The following is a 20058-nucleotide window of genomic DNA, read 5'->3' on the forward strand; positions in this document are numbered from 1 at the left end:
AGAAGGCATGACAATTTTATCTGAAAGATAGTCTTGGAGGCTAAAAAGACCCAATGACAGCATAGTGCTTCCTAAGCAGAGATGGGGCCCTGGAGAGAATCCCTATGACAAAGGTCCACATGAGTGGTCCCCAGCTGGAGTGGATCTGCTGAGGAACCAAGGAAGGGACAGTTGGATCCTTGAAGGCTCATGGGGTCTGCTTGAAGAGTGAGGAAGGAGATGAGTTAATGATTTCGGATATTCAGTGCCAATGGAATATGTCCTTTGTGAGTGAATGAATGAACGAATGAATGAGTGAAAGAATGAGTGAGTGAATTCCTGGCAAGATGCCTCGTTTGGCTTGAGAGAAATTCTGATTTTGGTGGAGATGAGCTCTGTGGGCTGGAGTGAATACCGAAGGAGGCATTGACCTGTGTGAAAACCTCAGGGGTTGTTGATGAGGAAATTAGGGACCAGATGTGTTTGTGGGAGGTTCAGGCAAGTGCCTTCTCTGTGGATGAGTTTCCGGATCATTTACATCCTGGAAGAGCCATCATTTCCTTGGGACTAGAAAGCTTCCAGAAGGGCCCAGTCTCAGAGGTGGGAGCCCTTGGCCCAGCCTGCTTGAGGGCTAGGGGTCGGCTGTGCAAGGGTGGGGCCACTGGCTGGGCTGGACCTAAAGGCTCATCCTGGGCAAGGGTCCTCTTCCTCCTCGTGGGATCGGAGCCTGGTAAATCCCCCCTTCAGCGCAAGAGGGCGCTGTCCTTTCCGCAGGTAACGTGCACCTGCCCAGCTACAGGTGGGGAGATGCTGAATCTGAAGACCCTTCCGGGACTTAAAATTTTACGTATGTTGCATTTAAAAGCCTGTGCTGAGTTCGCAGGCTTATAGTGCTGTGGATCATGGAGAAAGGACACTGTGTCTCCCAGGGCTCGCATGTGAGAAGTTTTCCTTACAAGGGGGGAGGCTGAGCATAGTGATGTGACCCTTGGACGCTGCTCCTGGGATCTGCTTTCAAGGGGACCATACCCACCTGCTTAGGGTCACGCCAGGCTTGGAAACACCTGGGAGGAGGAAGTCCAACCCCGCCACCCACGTGAGCCCCAATTATCACATTACTTGCTGCTGCCTGATGGCCCTGAAAGGAGGTGGCAGGTGCTAGGACGAGCATAGACCTCCAGGAGGCCTGTTTTGGGCCCACAGCTCCAGCAAGGCCTCACCTCCATCTCCCATCTAGAGTGGGACTCATCGCTTTGTCCAGAAGGTGTTCTTTGCATATAGCAAAGAACAAAGGGTCTCTCTGTGCCTGATTTGGAGGAGCTTCACAAATGGAACATGCTCGTGCCCCCTGCCCCACCCACAGCCAGAAACTCAGGTGGAAAGTTCTCTCGTCCTGTCACTGCCCACCGTTCCTCCCTCCTCCAGTCCCCCTACTTCTAGTGTCTCCCCGTCAAACCATCTATCTCTAAGTTCTCTCTGTTCATGGTGTTGCTGCTGAGACAGTCAAGGATGCGTCACTTCACACAGACAATGCTCTAGGGTGTCAACACATCCAGGCTCCTCTGCACTGTGGTCCTGGCTCCTTTCTCTGGCCTTTTACGTCACAGTCTCCTTGCCTTGGGAGTGGTCTTTCCCCAGGTCATGGTGGGCTTATGAAGTTGTCCCTGCTGGCCCTCCTCTGAGCCACTCCAGGTCCAGCCTGCCCTGCAGGGTCTGACTTTGTTCCCCCTCCCTCCTCAGAACTATTACTGATAAGCATTACTCTGAAATCTTATAGTTAGTTCTACTGTGATATTAATTTAACCCTTAACATGTACTGTCTTATCTCCTTCCTTAAATAGAACCCTCTTGAGACCAGGGGTTAATTATCTCATCTTTAAGTCATCAGCCAATTACACATAAGACACATCCATGTGTGTCAAAAAAAAAAAAAAAGACACTAATGCATCTGACAATCACCAAGAAAGAAAAAATTTGTCCCAGAAAGTTGTAATTTAATGAACTAGGATCCATATTAAGAAGTTAGGACCATTTGTAGAAGGGAGGAAATAATGAAAGAAGAACAGAAAGTAATAAAACAAACAATTACGCAAGAGAGGATAATGAAATCAAAGTTGTTTGGAAAAGACTAATAAAAATGATGCATTTCAGGAAAGATTGATCAAGGGATAAGTGGGAAGTTCTTGGTGGTTCTTAAGCCAAATGCCATCCAGATGTTGGGCTGAATTTATGAAAACATTCCAGTCTGAACCTGCTGCTTCATTAACATTGACTTAGCACTCCTGTGCAGACCTCTCCTCCCACTGCACTAGGGTCTCAGGCCCCCAAATCCAGTGTGCTGAGGTGGAGGAGGAAATTGTGGAAGGAGCGGAGCACAGGAAGCTCCTGCAATCAGAGATCCTCAGCAACTTGGAAGATAGAGATGCCATTCCTGAGTCCCTGAAGGACCACAGGTCATTAGAGATCAGAGAAGAGCCAAACAAAACTCAAGCGAGGAGAGTAACTCAACCCCACCCTTGGAGACAAACGCGTGGCATTTGAGGAGGTGACTGGCTGAAACTCACCTTGAGGACAGCGCTGCCTTTGAAAGAAGAAACCAAGAGCAGCTTTACAAAGCCTGCCACTGAGCTGGGAGAGTTAGCCCGACTTGCTGAGCCATCACAGCAGAATTTCAAAGCTTGGCTTTATAAATAAATAACTTACATTAGAGAGACATGTGCAAGCTTTATGGAGCATTTATTTTGAAGCACCTCCATTATGAAGCATAGTGGAGATGCTTCTTAGTTTGTTACAAAAAGAAAGAAAGAGAGAAAGCAAGCAAGCTAACAAGCATTATCAGGAAATATAAAGACCCTAGCAAGGCACTTGGAAGTGGGCAACATGTGAGAGAGAAACTTTCACTGACGCCCTTGCCCTCCCCTTGTCTACCCAGCCAAGGAGACCCTGCAGGACCACCCCCATGGGCACAGAAGAAAGACTATTTGGGGCGTTCAGCACTAACGAGGGCCAGTCCTCCTCATGGCTGTCTTTCAGCTGGAACTAGGACATCTTGCAATTCATCAAACACCTGCTGGGAACCTGATGTGTGTCAGGTATTGGTCTGGGATCTAGGGATGCTGGATGAATTAGATATAAGTCCTGTCCTTGAGGAACCCACAGTCTATCTAGGAAGACAGTCACCTGAACACAAACGTAGCAGCCAGTGTGATAACAGGCACAAGGTACAGAGGTCCTTTTGCGGTGAGTGAATGACGGAGTAAATGAATGAATGGAGATGCTAGCTTTCTAGTTTTAAGTTCTCTGGCTGTCCTCTGCTACCAAAGGCATATTGGATAAGAGGAGCATAATAATTATCACCCACAACACTTTTCAGAATGAAAGGGAGACCTGTGAATAATTGCACAAGGACAAGAGTGAGCCAGGACTGTCCTACGTAAACTGGGGTAAATGGTAATTCTAATTATGAGAAAGTGAAAATACAAGGAATCATAACATGTGAAGAATATTTATTTCTCTTCCACTTATTCTTTTTGTTTTAATTGAAACATTTTGTGGTAAACCATACATAATATAAAATTTACCATCTTAGCCATAGTTAAGTGTACAGTTCAGTAGTGTTAAATACATTTACATTTTGGGGCATACAATCTCCAAAACTTGTTTAATCTTGCAAAACTGAAACTGCAAACCCATGAAACAGCAACTCCCCATTCCTCCCTCCCTCAGCCCCAGGGAACCACCATTCTACCTTCTCTCTCTATGAATTTGGCTACTCTGGGTACCTGACATCATACAGTATTATTAATTTTTGTGACTGGGCTTATTTAACTTAGCACAGTGTCCTCAAGTTTCTTCTATTTATTTTTGATAAGTATTACCACAATGTCAAATTCACACTTGCAGTGGCATCACTGAGAACTAAAACTGCATGTTATGACATCATTGGTATTCTCAACTGATTAGATTTAGTTTTAGCTTTCTTTATTTTTGTTTTATTTGCATTGGGTCAGCTACATTTCAGGCATACTTAGATGCTCGGTGTGAAGGTTCTACTGTGAGAAAACACAGGCTGTGCAAAGCTTCAAGTGTGTCATACGTGGCAGCTATTCGGAGAATGGCCAGGCCAGTGCTTGCTGGGGCTGGCGTGCTGGGCCCATCGACACGCTATTTCTTCTATGGTACCTAGTCCACGGGAGATTTTGTTGGTTCAGAGATTCTTGAATTTAGGACTCATGGCTATGTTATCAGTCTGTGTAATCCTCAACTTTCTAATGGAATGTATGACTGTTTTATTTGAAAGTATGTTGTTTCAAAGAGCAAATTACAGAGCAGCATATATATTATATAGATAGGAAGATAGATGGATAGATATAGATAGATATAATGACTGAGCATGCATTAAAAGTCTGCAAAGCTACAATCCAAACTATAAAAGTACCTAACTCGAGGGAATGCATTGTTTAAACTCAATATGCTGTTATACTGTATTTATTAATAATTCTATATTTTTAATGAAAAGTCTTTACAAGGCAGGCATTTGGACTCCAGGATATACACTGATCCTTGAAGTCATTCATTCATCTATCCATTTACTTATCCGATCAGCCAACAAATTCTGCATGCCAAGGACTATTCTAGATATCAAGATATAGCAGAAACAACACAGACATAAACCCTTACTCTGGAAGAATTTATGTTTAAAAAAGGAAACAGGGGAAGAGAGTAAACAAGCAAGAAAACAATAGAATAAGTCTGAGAGAGAGAAAAGCTATAAAGACAATAAAATAGTTTAACGTGGTATAGAGTGGCTGGAGGTGGGATGTGGGGAAAGGATCCTTTGGTTAGTGTTAAGAGAGAACCTTCTGAAGACATAATTTCAGAAGAAGCTCTTGGAGAACTGGACAGAGAACATTCCAAGTAGGGAAAATGGCAAGTTTAATGTTTAGGTTGCTGGGGTAACGTAAGCCAAGATAGAAAGGTTGCCATGGGCCAGAACAAGGAGGGGAGAAGATTGTGAAGAATAAATAGATCACTGATGGGGATTAAGATCGTCTGGAGATTAATGAGAAAGGCAAGAACTGGCTGGTTAAACATCCAAATTAGGGCCTTTTAGTGGATGGTGCCTGAGGCCTTGGGGTGGCTCAAGGAGATGTCAACTTCATGGTCCTCCAACGCCAAAACTGAAACCACCAGGAGTTCATGGACATTTTACAAAAGACTTTAGTGTTTTTAGAGCAGTTAAAGCTTCACAGCAAAACTGAGAGAAAAGTACAGATGTTTCCCATCTATATACACCCCGCCACATGCATAGCCTCTCCCAGTGTCAGCATCCCTACCCAGAATGGTACATTTCTTACCACTGATGAACCTACATTGATATGTAGTAATCACCCAAAGTCCATAGTTTAGATAGGATTCACTCTTGGTGCTATATATTTTATGGGTTTGGAAAACTGTATAATGATATGCATCCATCATTACTGTATCACACAGAAGTTCTCACTGCCCTAAAAATCCTCTGTGCTCTGCCTATTTATTCTCCCCAGCCCCAAGCCCTGGCAGCCACGGATCTTTTTACAAGTCTCCTGTCCAGAGTCCTTACCTTGGAGTTTCAGGGCCCACTTTCAGGTGCCCGCAATGATAAGTGGGCACAACAAGTGATGCTCACAGGGAATTGATGGATCAGGTGACCGTAAAAAAAACACGGTCCAGATTATGCAGAAATAGCTGTTTGGAGCCAATATCAAGGCCTAGGAAACCACATGACTATGAAACCAGGTGTTTAAATTTAATGAACATAAACTGCAACCTAATAACCCTCAAGTTCCCTGCAGGCAATTTTCCTTCTAATTACCCACCAGCCTGTGTGTGCTCCAGGCCTCTCCATAGCCCTCACGTGGCACGTGTTTCTAGTATATGTTACTCTGTATTTCTTAGATTAGTTGCTCTTGCTTAGGATGTTGACCTTGGGGCAATTATAAATTGCTGTCTTGTAATATGATCACATAAGAACATCTGGGAAATATTTTAAGTTTTTAATTGATAGTGGTTATGCAAATAAGTTAATACATTCGAACCAAGATTCCTGTTCCCGTTTGCATTCCATTTATATCTTCCATCAACCAAGGAACACTGGATCTGAGACGTTTCCCCTAAGCAAGGGAGAAAGGACATGACTTCAAGGAAGGAATCAAGCCTGGCTAACACTTAAAGAAGGGAATGGTATCTGAGCTTGCCAATTTCTGCTTTTCTTAAAGGGTACACAGAGGAAATGTTATAATCTCAAATAAAACAAAATGTGTACACACACACACACACACACACACACACACACACACACACACACACACACACCAGTACCAGTAGCTTCCACAAGGGAATGCCATGCTTCAAAAAGGAGGATTTCTGAACCTCAGACCAGACACCACCCAATTTTTCAATCATCGTCTCTCTTGCCCTCCGAAGACTGAGCTGTGAGAGCTAAGATTTGCTTACATCCATGGACCCAGCTCAGTACTATTGCAATAATCATGGCCCTGCCACACAAGAGCAAATGCAGAGAGCTCTGAGATCTGGGAAGGGGCAAGCGGCCTTGGGGCATGAAAAACTTGGAGGATTCTTGTATTGTTTTATTTTTATTGAGATATAATTGACATACAAAGAGCCCAAACATCACCTAGAGCCTCTCCCAGAGGTGCTGCTGGGCTAGCTCTGTCAGTATCTACCAAAAGTATCCACCCATGAGATGCTCCTAAAATTATAATGTACACTAATAAGGATTAACAAGATCACACTTACCTTAAAATAGGAGAACAAATTTGTAAATTTTTGGATTCTATAATAGAACCAAAAAAGCACATCAGTTAAAAATACTCTTTCATGGTATACTTTCTGGGGGGTTGATTTAATAAGTGTAATATTCCTTTATCCTTGCTCTAAATCTTCTTCTCCCAGATCCTGAGAGGCAGTCCACACGGTGACGGTCTGGGGACAGACTAGAGTGGCCCTGGTCCATCTTGTTTCCCTGCAGGACACAGAAGCCAGGCCACCTGCCCCGCTGTGAGAGCATGCCCCGTGCACATCCCTAGGCCTCTGGAGAGCTCCCCCACAGACTCACCCTCACCCCCTCACCTCCCTTGTGGAAATGCTGATCCCAGAACTCACCTTGAGGCCACAGGTGGTCACTGTCCTCAGTGGCCTCCCTCGTTCCTGGTGCTGGAGAGAGGGACAGGCAGGTAAGTGAGAATCCTGAGACCTAGAAGGGACAGAAGCAATGAAGGAGGATCCCATCCTAGACTTCAGCTGCCTGTTTCTTAAAGTAGCTTAAATTAAACACACTTCACACCATGAGATTTTTTTCAATATATATTGTTAATTTTTACTTTAAGATAATGGTTAGGTTCACATGCAGTTGTGGGAAACAATACTGAGAGATCCCCCGGTTTCCCCCACGGGTGACATCTTACATAACTGTAGTACAATGTCACAACGAGAAAATGGACATTGATCCAACCAGCGACCTCACTCAGGTTTCACCAGCTTCACACGCACTCATTTGTGTGTGTATCTCTTTGTGTTTAGTTCTATGCAATTTTTCACGTGTGGAATCATGTGACCACACCACAAAGTACCGAGCAGTTTCCTCACCACAAGGGTCCCTTGTGGTACTCTTTCATAACCATTCCCATCTTAGCAAGGTGAGTGCCAGAGCAGATGTGAGACGTGGGAGGTACTGCCCTGTTAGAGTCTTTGCTGTGCTACATTCTGTCCTTTGTTTGGGGGAAAGTCATATAACTTCCCAGGCTGTGCCCATGCCTCTGGAGAGGGGAGAAGGGCTGCACCCCTGCACAGAGCTCGGGGCTCAGTGGGCACTCACTCTGCGGGCCAGGCAGCTCAGGGGGCCACCCTGTCTCAGAAGATAGCTTTTGAGCCTCAGACCCACCCTGCTCACAGGATAATATGAGGACTCATGGAGCACATGTTGCCAAAATCACAGATTACTTTGAATCAACCGCTCATCGGAGAGAAGGACCAGCCAGTGGTCATTTGTTCCTGGTGGCAGATGGCTTCACTTGTGTGCATTTCCCATCGACTCAAGTCTTCCCCACCAAACTGAAGCCGGAGACCTCAGAGGAGGAAGTGCAGGGCAATAGGCCTCAGTGATGGAACATTCTGCCTGGACCTCTTCAATGTGGATTTGGGAGAACTGTTCCCAGAGCCCCAGCGCCTTGATGCTCAGATCCCAATATTCAGCCGGCCCCTTGTGCCTCACAGACCCATTGTGATGTCCAGATGCCTTCACCAGCATATCCCAGGCTTGGCACTGCTACAACAGGGAAACATGCCAGAAACCTCCGTCCCTGGCTTCACAGGTCCTGCAAAGGTGTCAGACATTTGGTTTTCACAAATGCATTCAAGGACTGCGTCTCTGAATCTCAGGGATAATGCCAGAAAGTGACATTGCTGCCACAGTCCAAGACTCAGATGTGAGTTACTTTTCACACCTACCAACCCATGGAGGAGTTAAAAGAATCATTCTTCACTTGGGTGAGGCCCTTGTCGGGTCTGCAAACACTCGCCCATGGGGTATCCAATCCAGTCCAAGTCACCTAATTTAGAGATGCTCATTCCTGCCTCAAATTGTCTTACAGTGTCAGGTGCCTAGTGGTGCCTTTAAAACTCTTTGGAAACAAACAGACTCTTTGGAACAAGAATCACACTCACCTGGGGCCCAAAGTGGCTGTGGGTGAAGAAGACACCACCTGCTAGGTCATTCAGCTAGGTCATTCAGCTCTTACTTCTGCCACGAGTTCACTGATGGCTTCCCTGGTGTCAGTTTTGCTTGAGTCACACCCTCTGCTAGCTCGTGGCCTTTCGGAGTCTCCTAGCATTGTATTCTGGTCACCAGGCATATCTGTGACCTTCCAACACTGGATCTGCAGCTTGCTTTGTTACCTGACTCTGTGGGATGATGGCAAAGCACAGCTGTCTCGTTGTAGTTCAGTGACATAGAGGAACGCCAGGAGGCTACAAGGAGAAGCAGGTTTCTTTCCCTTTTTTTTTTTTTTGAGAGATAAGCTGTCACCGTGCAAGGCAGTGACACAGATGCCCTGGATGGCTCTCTCCTTTCCACTAGATCAATTTCCAAGCAGAGCTGTTTCACTTGTGGGCTCTTTGGATGTGATTATCTTTGTTAGATGTATGCATATGGATGTGGACCTGAGTCACACTGACCCCATATCCAATAGAGATTGTAGTCCACATTCCTCCGGAATTCCACCATCCAATATGGCAGCCACTAGCCACATGTGGCTACAAATATTTAAATTTGAATTAGTTAACAGCATAAAATTAAAAATTTAGTCACACTAGACAAATTTCAAATGTTCCATAGCCACGTATGGCTAGTGACTTCCATATTGGGCACTGCAGATGTAGAACATTTCATCACTGCAGTCCCTTTGAACAGCACTGTTCTAGAAAGTTCTAAATAAAGAGAAAGCATGGTCCCCTTGCCTTGAATGGTTTTCATTTGAGGTCTGAGAGAAAAGAGGTTTGTGCCGCTTGGCCTTTGAGTCCTGCTTTTTCTGTTAATGGCTTTCTTACCAGTTTTCACTACTATCTGAGGGCCTAGTCTGTGTTGCACATGGAGACCCATGTCCCACACATTGGTCACTCGGGTGCTTGTTACAGTCACAGATGCTGCACTTACTCCTCCAGAGCTGCTGGCTGGGATTTCTGGAGAGGGACCCATGAATCTGCCCATTTAAAAGGAGCCTTGGGGTGTAAAGAGGTCGGTAGCAGTGAGCCCAGCTCCTGAGTCAACATTAGGCAACTCTATTCCAGGAAGGGAAAATTCAGAACAGAGATGCCACCTGCGCGCCTAAGCAGGGATACTCAATTCGAAATGCGAAGCTATCATTTCCCCTAGAAAAAATACTGCTAAATTTTGCTGTTTCTGCAGAGAACGCTCCATGCGTCCCACCCCTAGCCTAAATCATCAGGCCCCCTGCAGTGTTTGTAACTGGGCCCTGGGACCCAAGAACACCTTGGCTTCCCTGTCAGCTAGTCCCCTCCCTCGATCCTGGGCTAGCAGCTTCCTGCTAGGGCTTAGGCCTGTGTTCTCTTTCTTCTTCTGACATCATCACGATGACAGGATGGTCTGAGCAGCTGCCGGCCTTCAGGCTGGACCCATGAAACATCTTTGGCTTCACGCTCTGCAGGCCCAGCGCTTCCTCCCAGTCATCTCTGGAGCACAGGTGCTGGGCCAGCCTTTTCTCCTTCCTTTTCCCAAAGCAGGGTCCTGACTCTGGGCACCATCTCCTGGTCCATCATCTTGAAACTTGCCCTTGGTCTCTGACTCCACATCCTTCCTCGGCTCCCATCTAACGCTGATCCTAGTTTATTTACATGCACTGAGAACGCAGTGGGGACCAGGCTCTGTTCTAAGCTATTTCCGTATGTTCACTCAGTCTTCATGGCATCCCAACCGGGCAAGTGCTGACACAGTCCACATTTTGCAGATGAGGAAACTGAGGCAGAGAGAAGTTAAGCAAATTACCCCAAATTACATAGGTAATTCATGATGGAAACAGGTTTCAAACCCAGTGAATTGAACTTTGGCCCAAATTACATTAACCAATTGTGGTATGGCCTTTTAATGATTACCGATTTCTTTGAAAGTTTTTTCAAAATTATGTCTAAAATATACACTTTTTCTTTCTCCCACTGACAGCATCTTAGCCTATGAGTCAAAGCTTTAAGAGAAAAATAAATGAGACAGAGAATTTTGTTGCCGTCCGATTGCATGTCATTTTAATTCTCTCCAGCTCAGGGCAGGGGTCCTGAGGACAGCCCCGTGCGGGAGAGGCATGACGTTGGTTGGAATTCAGGGCAGGATTCCAAGGTAGCAGCCTGATTGCTCCCTGGGTGTGCCTACTTGGCCCAGAAACAAACAGAAGCAGGTTCTAGTTGGAAGTTTCTCACCTCCTGCCTGAGAGTTCTCCCCAGGACTCTCCCACTTGCCCCAGGCCCAGCGGGGACCAGGCTGAGATGCAGGTGAGGCCCGTGGCTGCAGCACAGTGGGGACGTGTGCTTCTCTGAGACTGAGGAAGAGAACTCTGCTCACCCTCGGCATCCTATGGGACACAGAGCGGCGCGTGAGAGGAAGAGATGGCCGACTCGGAAGCCCGCACATCCAACAGTGCCTGGATGTATCCAGGGAGAGGCTTCCAGGGCAAGGGCTGCCAAGTTCAGAGGCAGGCTGGATAGAGCAGAGACACCTTCTCGAAGGCATGGGCTGGACAGAGTGGAGAAACCTCCAAGGCCTGGGCTAGAAGTGGGCCTGATGCAGTGCAGAGCCTGGAGGAGAGGAAAGAGGCCAGTGGGGTTGGGATTTGGGCCTCTCAAATCCTGCCTAGGTGTCTGTGTGCCATGGGAGGAGAGTTCTAAGGGCCATTGTGATTCCAGCTGAGAGATGCAGGCTGGCCTCAGAAAATCGAATGCAGAAAGTGGGATGCCGTGCGGAGACTCAGAGCCAAGGCTCAGGTACTCCCAGTGGGCCTCTCCTGGCTAGAGGCATCCTCTCTCTGGGCGCCGGAAGCTGAGCCATGCTCCATTGCAGTGATGTAAGAAGGGACAACCAGGCTTTCTCTCTCCTCTTAGCTACTACTGCCTAGTCCCTTGGGCTTGTGACTTTGACTCCATCTTCTGACCTGAGTGACAGGGATGCAGCATCAGCACATCTCCCTCCCAACACCCCACTCTGTCCTGGGTATCAGATGAGGTAGTGGTCGGGGGAGTACCCAGGGAGCTGGAGGCAGGGCCCAGCACGTGTGCATCCCTATGCCTACCTATGAGGGCAGGAAGAACAGAACATGGGCTGCAGGGACCGGAAGATTTTAGAGCCGTCTCTTCATTTAAACACTGGAGGCCGGGCAATTTTCCATCAGGCGAGTCAAGTAATTGAGTTCAGGTTAGATTAAATCCAGACACATCCCATGTTTAGTGCCAATTACTCACTGCCAGCAGTGAGGGGTGAGGGGTCTGCACTGTGTCAAGCCGAGCCTTCTGGTGACTGACTGTTCCTTGAGCTCAGGGTGAACTGACCTGAAATTATACAAGTCGTGGCCCTGGCTTTGTTTCACCTGGAGCTGGAACTTAGCTTGATCTGCTGCGGCCCAGGCAGATGGCTTATTCTCTCCCTGTTTACCATGGAGGACGGGGCGCTCAGGACCCTCTTTCCCACCTCGCTCCGGACTGGGCGGGCAGCGGATTCCCATGGTGACAAAGAGGGGAGGAACTGCAGCCTACCCTGCCCTTTCATTCATCAGAGCATGAGATGCAGGCTGGGCGTGCCTCCCATGGACCCCTGTATTCTGCATCACGGCCCGGAATGGTGCAGCTCATGAGGGCAGCCGGGCAGTCAGGAAGAAGATATGCTGTGATTTGTCATCTAAGTTCACAGCCTGGGAGGAAGACAACCTAGATTTAAGAGCCTGGCTTTCCACCGCGAAATGGCTTAAATCAAGCCATGGCTTTAAGCCAGGGCCTGGGTAGCTCCAGATGCACCCTCTTTGGAGGAACTCTGCTTTCACACAGCCCCAGCTCACTGCCGAAGCTGGAAGCTACATGCAGGGAAAAGGCCACCGAGAGGAAAGCAAGGAGTCCAGAGGAAGGGCACGTGGGTTGGTGAGCCTGGTACTCAGAGTGAAACAAAATATTAATCCAAACTAAGGAGAATGCTGGGGAGAACCTTGGAAACCTGGGAAATGGAACCTGGGATCTGGCAATGTGGCTTTTCATCCCCCTGCAGAAGAGGGGAGGCAACCAGTGGTGAGCACAGTGTAATTGCGAGCCTCTGGCTGGAGTGACAAAGGCCGGGATGAGAGCTCTGTCTTTGAGGATAGAGAGCAGTTTGGCTGGGATTTTTTTTTTTCCTCATTTTTCAATGCAACATTTTCCCACTGTTTTTAATTGCTCTTTTAGTGAATAAAGGCTGTGTATTAGTTATTTATAGCTGTGTAATAAGTTACCTTAAAATAGAGAATCTCCAAACAGCAAACTAGTGTTGTATGTGTATAATGCAAGTTTTGAGGGTCAGGAATCTGGGAGCAGCTCAGTTGGGTGGTTTGGGGTCAGGATCTACGGAAGGATTGGAGTTAAGACATTGGTCAGGGCCGCTATCATCTGAAGGCTGGACTGGGGCTGGCGGATCTGCTGCTAAGATCGTCCCCACCGCCCACCCACCAACCATGGGTATGGGATGCAGGACTTGGTTCCTTGCTGACTGCTAACAGAAGACCTCATTTCTACCTGGTGACTTTTCCAAAAAGCTACTTGGCCTTTTGGCAAGTCACTGTATGGCAGTGGACTTTCTCCAAAGTGGGAGATCCCAGAAAGAGAGGAAGAAAGACAAGCAGGAATCCACAGGGCTTTTTATCACTCAGTGTGTCAGGCAGAATTCTGTAATGGCCCCTTAGATTCTACCCCCTGGTGCACATGTGTAATACCCTCCTTTTGAAAGGAAGCAGGACTTATATAAATATGATGGGATCTCACTCCCATGATGATTATATGGCAGCAGGAATATTGTGATTAAGATCCCTAACAAGTTGACTGAGTTAATCAGAAGGGAGATTATCCTCGGTAGGCCTGATCTAATGAGATGTTCAACCAGGGATTTGAAGGAGCGAACTGCCTTATTGTGGAGGGCCCCATGTGTCAAGACCCCAAGAGCAGCCTCTAGGAGCTGAGACTGGTCCCCAGCCAACAGTCAGCAAGATTATGGGGACCTCAGTCCCTACAACCACAAGGAACCGAATTCTGCCAACAACTTGCATGAGCTCGGAAGAGGACCCCGAGCCTCAGATGACATCTCAGTCCTGGCCACCCCTGATTTCAGCCTTGTGAGCCTCTGAGCAGAAGACTCCGTCACACTGTACCGGGACTTCTGATCTCTAGAACTGTGAGATAATAAATGTGCATTAAGACAGGTTCATGGTAATTTGTTATGCGGCAATAAAAAATGAATATACTTGTTCTCTGAAATTGCACCCCAGCACTTCTGCCTTCTCTCTACCTGCCAGGAGGCAGTCACTGAGTCCACACACTCAGGGGAGGGGTTTGCTGTTTGAAGGGAGTGCCCAAGTATTTGTGGACATATTTCAAACTACTGTAGACTCACAGTGAGTGCAAGTGGGGCATGTTGATACGCCCAACACAGAGGTGAACACTGGCTAGTGCTTTTAACATCCTGAGTGCACTCATGGGGGACTTTACAGGCTTAGGTAAGGCAAGTGAGAGTTTTCTTTTAGGAAGTGACAATCCCAGCTGTGATGTGGGTGGGTGGTGCTTACTTTTTTCCGTTTTGATGTTCCCTGGTGAGCAATCTATGGAGTAATTGTGCAGAATTGGGATGAGGATGGAGAGTCCCTGTCTTTAATTTGAAAGTTACAATATGTTAATCAGCCCCAGTCTGAACCTTGCTGAATTTGGGGAGTGTTAGTACAGCACCTTTCCCAGATGGGACAGGGTTAGGACTAGAGAAGAGTTCAAACGACAGCCCACAGGCAAAATCTTTTGGGACTCTTTGAGCAGGACAAAGTCAACTGTCTCCAAAGCTATATTGCATTTCTCTGCTATAAAGTAACTCATGGCTTCGGATGAAATAGTCTTTGACGCTTGCCATCATGTCATTCCTTGAAGCCTGCCATCATGTCAGTCCTTGAACCCATTGGAAGTTTTCTGAATTTGCTTGGACCATTAGAGATCACGCAGTAGAAACATGTATGCTGCCTGAGGATTTCTGAATTACAAATTTTAATTTTTAATAACAGAATTTCTTACTATATGGCTACATAGATGAAATGAAAAACAAAAACCTTTGCATTGTAGTTTCTCCCCCTTAATCCTTTCTTTTCTGTGTTCCTAAGGGCTAAATACCTCTGAGGCTTCTGAAGTCTGGGTTAAAATGGTAACTGCAGTGAATGGTGGTCTGGGTGGGGGACAGCCGCCCAGAAAACCATCATTGTTATGAACAGACAGGGGCCACATGCTTGAGGCTTTATCTTCCCAAGAAACAGAGAAGAAGGAAAAAAAAAAAGCTGGATAATTTAAGAACATGTCAGGAATCTGGCTAAAGTGAAAGAAGTCAGAAAGCCACATGAGTTTATAAATAAGCCGCAGGTCCTAGCTGGATTTAGTAAAAATCTCTGAGGGCTTTGCCTATTCACAGCAGCTCCCAGTTTGGATTCTCTTCATTTTAGCCGTGGCAGGTACCTGTGTGGGACTGGGTCGGTGGGCATGGGAGCATCGGCAGACCGCCATGGGGTGGGGAGGGGTGGTCAGGATGGAGGCCCCAGAGGGCTCAGTCAGGGGGAAGCAGGACCACCTCCTGGGCTGCGTCCCCACCTGTTATCATCAGATGGTGATGGTGATGGTAGCAAATATGATAGTCATGCCTCCCAAGAGGAGAGGGCTGGGGGACAGGGAATGCACTGGAGGGACTGTATACCTTTAATTCCTGAATCCCAGCCCAGAGGGGGCCATTCCTGCTGGGTGCATCCACCCTTCAGATCTTGGTGCAGAAAGGGAGCGATAGTCCTCAGCAACGCCCTGTTTTGCCTATTGTGCGTCTAAATATCTTTATGTATTTGAGACCCAGGAAACAGGAGGAGGAAATCATCTTGGATCATGGGGTGACTGTCTTCTGTCGGAAGAGAGTTTCTCTCCCTACGTAAATGCATTGACCTATGATTGTTGCCACTTTCTCAGGCTGGATGGAGGAAGGTAGGAAGTGCCCATTGAGTCTCTGGGGCTTCCTGAACCCACTGGGAAACAGAGTGGAGAGTGAGGACTTGCCTCAGGTTGTTCCACTTACAGCAGGTGCCAGGATGACCAGCCTGCCCACATGCTCCTCTCCTGGTGCCCGGCTGCTCAATCCCCTGAACGTGTTAAGAGTTTAGCTTTAATATACGTACATTTTACCATTTAATTCTTGCAAAATCATAAAACATAGAGATTATTTTTGTCCTTCTTTAAAAAAGCTACATGTCTTGTCCCAGGACAGAGGGCTAGTAAGTGGAGGAACCAGGACTTGAGCCCAGTGTTTCTGCATCACACCGCCACTCCCTCACACCCACGCGCTCCCCCAAATATGGCTGCTGCCCTTTGGCCCAAGGAATCCCCGGGGCCAGACCTAGCACACGGAGTTTTGAATTGGCCTAGCAGACACACACAAGGATCAGGGTGGTGTGAGAGACTTGAGTCTACACAGCTCAGCACTTGGCAAAGAGAAACACACTTTGCCTGGGTATGACTCACTGCTGACTTGTTTATTTGGGGGGAGTTATTTGTGTGGGCTGTGCTTTTGACACCCTTTCGATATCTAACATCTGGCATCTGTTCCAGCTCCATGAATAGCGTGGGTGTGTGTAGTGGGGTGAATGGTGGCCCCGAAAGATATGTCCACACCCTAAACCCCAGGACCTGTGAATATCACCCTATATGGAAAAAGATGTGATTAAGTTAGTGATCTTGTGCGGAGGAGCATATCCTGGGTTATCTGAGTGGACCCTTTATAAGAGAGGGAATTTGACACAGAACTACACAGAGGAGAAGGTCCCATGAAGACGGTAGCAGATTGGAGTGACGTGGCCACAGCTCAGGAATGCTAAGGCAGCCGCCAGAAGCTGGAAGGAGCAAGGAAGAGTTCTCCCAGGGGGGCTTTGCAGGGAATGTGGATGGCCCTGCTGACATCTTGATTTCAGACTCCTGGCATCCAGAGCTATGAGAGAATGAATTTTGGTTGTTTGAAGCTACTGAGTTTGTGGTAATTTGTTACAGTGACCACAGGAAATGTGGGTAAAGACCCCTTCCCCAAGGACTGCTCCACCTGTACTTAAGCTGCCCCGGGGAGGGGAGGGTCCTGGCTCGCCACTGCTTGACTACCCCTGGACAATGAACCATTGCTCAGGCCAGCTCTGAGGTCACCCCTGGCCCCGTGTGACATCAAGTCACCTATCCAGACACACGAAGGTGTCATGGGGTTGCTACCCAGCACTGTGCACCCAGGCGTGAGGCTTACAGGGAGACTGAGAGAATGGGATCCTTCTTAACATACTGTCCTCCAACTCTGTTTTTAAATTAACACTATATCTGGGACTTCTTTCATTCTAACACCGGAAAAGCCATCTTTGCAGGGCTAAGTGGTATCTCATTGTAGGAACCCAGAAGAAAGGCAGAGAGGCAAGGTTTGGGTGAAAGTTAGTGTTAAAGGTTAGGATTAGGGCTTCCCTGGTGGTGCAGTGGTTCAGAGTCCACCTGCCGATGCAGGGGACACGGGTTCGTGCCCCGGTCCAGGAAGATCCCACATGCCGCGGAGCGGCTGGGCCCGTGAGCCATGGCTGCTGAGCCTGCGCGTCCGGAGCCCGTGCTCCGCAACGGGAGAGGCCACAACAGTGAGAGGCCCGCGTACCGCAAAAAAAAAAAAAAAAAAAAAAAAAAAAAAAAAGGTTAGGATTAGGATTTAAAGCTAGTGTAGAAATACAAAAATTGGCCTAAAATATCAGAATGAAAGCCTTCTGTCCAAGGAAACTGAAAAGAAAGTAGGAAACTAAAAAGAAAGTAGAAAACTGAAGAGAAATGCTGATGTAATCACTATGGCAATGAACTGAAAACCACAGTGATTAAGGAACCAAAACCTCAGGCCACATAGGAAAAGCAGGTACCAAGGAGGATATCAGGTGATAGGCCTGAAAAAGGCTTTCAGGAAAGGAGTGTTCAGAAATTCACAGGGCAAAGAAGGGATTAGGGAGAGAATTTGAAATAATCCTCACCCCTGAGGTGTGTCTGCCCACACACAGCCCAGGGGGGGAATGGGAGCCCTGAGGTTTTAGCACCAGGATTGTACGTGAGCTCAGGCGTCCTGAGACCAGGTGGGTGATGTCTATAGAGAACACTTGCAATGGCAGAGGCAGGGCCGAGAGAGCCGGAGCCTGCCTGTCATTGCAGGAAGGTGGCGGTGACTTCGTGAAGGTCCCGGAGCAGGGAGCTTCCTGGAGGAGCCCCTGAAACACACTTCCTCCACCAGCCGTGCTCTCCTAGCACCCTGACCGCTGAGAGCCTCCCCGGCAGTGGCCCTGCCCCTGAACCTGATGCGAGTGGGCTCAGTGGTGGCCTGTGAGGAACTCAGGTGTGCTGCTTGGCTTCTGAGAGCCCCAGCTACTGTGGGCCCCTCCTGACCCTCCCTGGGGAAAATCTTGTTTTTAGATCTTCTGCCCTTGCATCGTTGCTCCACAGGGCTGGACATGACTCTCCTTAATGTCTGTGGCGCCTTGAAAGCACCTTCTCAACGCATGTGGGTCCACATGACAACGGAGCAGCTTTGTGGAATCTTAGGCTGCTTTCCTCCTCCAAAGGCCTCCAAGAACCAGGACTGGGGATGGCTGTACCCTGCGAATCTGCTCACATGGTGAGTAAAGCAGATAGCTATTCTCATCTTTTTTCCATTTTTTGTATTGTTTAATCTTTATGGTGATGTCTTCTAAAAATAATCAAAACATTATAGATAAAAATGTGAATTATTCACCCAAATTGCTTACCTTCTCCCTTAGTTTTACTTTCTCCCCATTCAAGCATGTGTATTTCATCAGAAAAGGGATGTGATAAGGCAGGGGAAAAAGACAGCAGGGTTTTTCTGGACTTGGTTACGAGGTCCAGTGGAAGCAGCTGAGTGGAACTGAATGGAAGCATCTTGGTGAACCGTCTGGGAAGCAGGAAGAGCTAAAAGTACTCCATTATCACATATGGGGAGGGTGGAAAGCTACCATGCCCTTCCCCCGCTCCCAGAACCATCAGCATTGGGGTATAGTCTTTCAGATCGTGATACGATGCATAACCTGTTTTATGCAGATAATGTTTACTATACATATTTTATTGCAATTTAGTTTTTCACTTAAGATCCTGTTGAATCTTTCCATGTCAATCCGTATAGAACCATCTTGGTCTTTCCAATGAATATCAGTTATTATTAATCCAGTTCTCTGTTGTAGCATAATTTATTGATTGAGTCACCTCTCAATGGAAAGTTGGGTTTTTGCAACATACCCGTGTACATGTTTCTGTATAATAAATTCGTAAAACTGAAATTTTTGGTCAAAGGCTAGAGTATATTTTATTTGAACAGATTTGATATTTCCCTCCATAAAATTTGCACCAGTTTATAGCCCCACTGATAGTATATAAGAAAGTCTCAGACTGGCCTCTTCAGAATTTCAGAAACCCAATATCAAGACAGAAAGTTGCCCCGAGCAGACAAGGCCATCAAGATATTAGGACAACTCATTCAATGGGGGCCTTTCCTAAGGGCACTATAGGAGTTCAGGACTGAATGGAGAAGAGTAAAGGGTAGAGGGATTGAGTGAATCGGGCCAGAAACCTTTAGTTAGCTGCCGTGACAGAAGGAAAATATGCATTCAGCTAAGTTAATTAAACCAAGCTGTATTATTTTTCTTGGCATCCTTTGCTTCCCTCTTACAACTAATCTTTCTGGAAGGCAGCCTTCATTCTGGCCCTGGCAGGAAACTGATACCTCACCTAGGAATCGGGAATAGATCCCCTTTTTCTCCTTGATGTTGGATTCACCCAACAGATTCTTTGGTATTTTTGTAACTGTTTCTTAATTTCATTTCACACGTGCTAAAGAAGTTTTTGACTTTTTCATGTGTCTTCTATTAAAGTGATTTATGGAAAACATGCTGAGCTGTGGCTTTTGGAAACAACACCGCCTGCCTCATAAAACCATATCCAAGAGCATGTGGGTGAGAGAAATGGCAGGGCTTCCAAGGGCTGGCAAAGTGCGTCCTCAGAGAGGGTCCTTGTGAGCAACACTGGGACCCATCTTTGTGGACGATGGAGTGTTGGTGAAGCAACAGCAAAAGATGTTTATTCTCACCCTCCACTGGGGCTTGAGAATTCTTTTCTATGTACCTGCCACCCCATCAAGAACCAGTAACAGAAAGTCTTGCAGTTTGTGCTTTGTATATACTACCTGGATTGACCAGCTTGTTTCCCTATTTT

General features: G+C 47.1%; 1 long non-coding RNA gene across 2 annotated transcripts; it reads right to left on the bottom strand.

Moving 5' to 3' along the window:
- Positions 1-6069: 6069 nt before the first annotated feature.
- LOC141276648 (uncharacterized) lies at positions 6070-11008 on the bottom strand. 2 transcript variants are annotated; one of them, XR_012326529.1, is made up of 4 exons: positions 7922-11008; positions 7144-7234; positions 6778-6814; positions 6070-6131 (listed from the first exon to the last, which is right to left on the bottom strand). It is a non-coding gene; the product is annotated as an uncharacterized lncRNA (long non-coding RNA). The 2 variants fall into 2 exon arrangements; XR_012326530.1 differs by having other exon boundaries at positions 7981-11007.
- Between the last annotated feature and the right edge of the window lie 9050 nt (positions 11009-20058).

Source organism: Tursiops truncatus, chromosome 16, assembly GCF_011762595.2.
Source record: "Tursiops truncatus isolate mTurTru1 chromosome 16, mTurTru1.mat.Y, whole genome shotgun sequence".
Lineage (NCBI taxonomy): Eukaryota > Metazoa > Chordata > Mammalia > Artiodactyla > Delphinidae > Tursiops > Tursiops truncatus.